Raw genomic sequence first — 1837 nt, 5'->3', positions numbered from 1 at the left:
AGAGCTGTACCCAAGCATGTCATTAAAGTCAACTCTATCTTGAGGCAGCTCTTCCTCGGTGGTTTTCTGAATGCCTTCTAATTTGAGGGACTCATCTTCCAGCACTATATTAGACCAACCCCCCCACCCCCCAAAAAAAATCTCACTGCCATCAAATCACTTCCAATTCAGAGTGTATCAGGACAGGGCAGAAACCCTGTGGTTTTCTGAGACTGTAACTCTTTCCTGGGGTGGAAAGCCTTGTCTCTCCTGCAGAGTGGCTGGTAGTGTTAGCCCGCTGACCTTGCATTAACAGCTCAACTTGTAAACCCGATGCACCACCAGGCTCCTTAGCTTAGACAGCGGTCTGCTAGGTCTGCTCAGAGCCACGAGGGTTTCACCAGCCGATGCTTTCCAAAGCAGATCGCCATGTCCTTCCGCCCAGCCTGTCTCAGTCTGCAAACTCTGCTGAAACATGTCCATCAGGGTGACCCTGCCACTGCTACTTGGAATATTGGTGTCAAAGCTTTCGACATCACAGCAACATGCAAGTCACCACAAAACAACCAACTAGTGAGCTGGTGACCTCTGGAGAGAGGGGACATTTACCAATTGCACAAAATAACAAGGAGTCAAATCACTGCCTCCCAACGTAGCATCATGGAAATCATTGGCTCCTCCACCCCTGCTGCTCACCAGAGCAGACGCTGCCTCTCCTGCCCCTTTGCCCACACCCAGACCTACTTTCTGCATGTGCACATTCAAATATGCATTCACAAGTGTAGGAGGGGATTAAGAGTGATTTGTATCTTGTTTGAGGCTGATCTGTATTTCCAAATGCTCTAAAATGAATTTGTGTTACCATTTTAATTGGCTTCAATACAAGAAACACCACCGTATGAAAAGACAATATAGACAGTCATAAAACAAAAGGGGGACGGGCCACCTTCAATCCATGCCCCTCCAAGTAGCCCCACACCCCAATCCTGGAATTAACCCCTTCTAGGGCTCTCTAGGGAGCCCTTGTAAGACAGTGGTGACTCCATCGCAGGCTGGGCCTCCTGAAGTAGGCCTAAATTCTGGTTTCCCCGGAAACGGACCCTGCATTTCCCCCCACCCCCACCCCCAAATGACACCGACTGCAACTGGAGCTGAAATCAACCAATCCGGAGCCGACACAATCAGCCATCCTGAAAGAAGCCAATGAACCTGAGGGGAGGGTGGGGGACGGTCTACCCAGCTCATGTAACCTGTAGGAAAGTATAAAAATTCAGCCTTTACCCGGGAAGGGGGTCCTTGTCCTTGGTGGCCACTGCATTGGGACTCGGCCGAGCTAGGGCCCGTCAATAAACTCCTTTGTTCTTTGCAGCCTCGGTGATTCCGCCTCTCTGTTCCTGGGGCCAGGGATAACCGGCAGTAACACCCTGGTGGCGGGGTGTTTTGTATCTCAACTCCATACGCTATGAAGAAGCTTCCTCGGGAGAACTGACAACCCTGGGCCCCGTACCTCGGAAGTGGCAAGATGGCGGCATGCCATCTCACTGTTGAGCAATGCCACAGCGGTGGATGGGATGTCTTACAGCATCAGGGTTGCTGATCCATCCGGGTCCACCAAATGCTGCAGAAATAGTAAAAACCTTAGCTCAGAAATACAGCTTTCAAGAAGAAATTGAACTTATCCAACATGGAGATCCAAAAACAATCACTGACAGAAAGACTATCTTCCCAGTGAAGGACTTCCAAAATGACAAGTGAGAAATTTTACATTAAGCAACTTTACTGAAATATTCTGTAAAGAAAGAAAGAACATTTAGATGGACATTCACCTATACCAGTGGTTCTCCACCTTCCTCAGGCC

Source organism: Echinops telfairi, unplaced genomic scaffold (assembly GCF_000313985.2).
Source record: "Echinops telfairi isolate 266 unplaced genomic scaffold, ASM31398v2 ScPeMD7_5592;HRSCAF=6446, whole genome shotgun sequence".
NCBI lineage: Eukaryota > Metazoa > Chordata > Mammalia > Afrosoricida > Tenrecidae > Echinops > Echinops telfairi.
Note: the sequence above shows the minus strand (reverse complement) of the source record.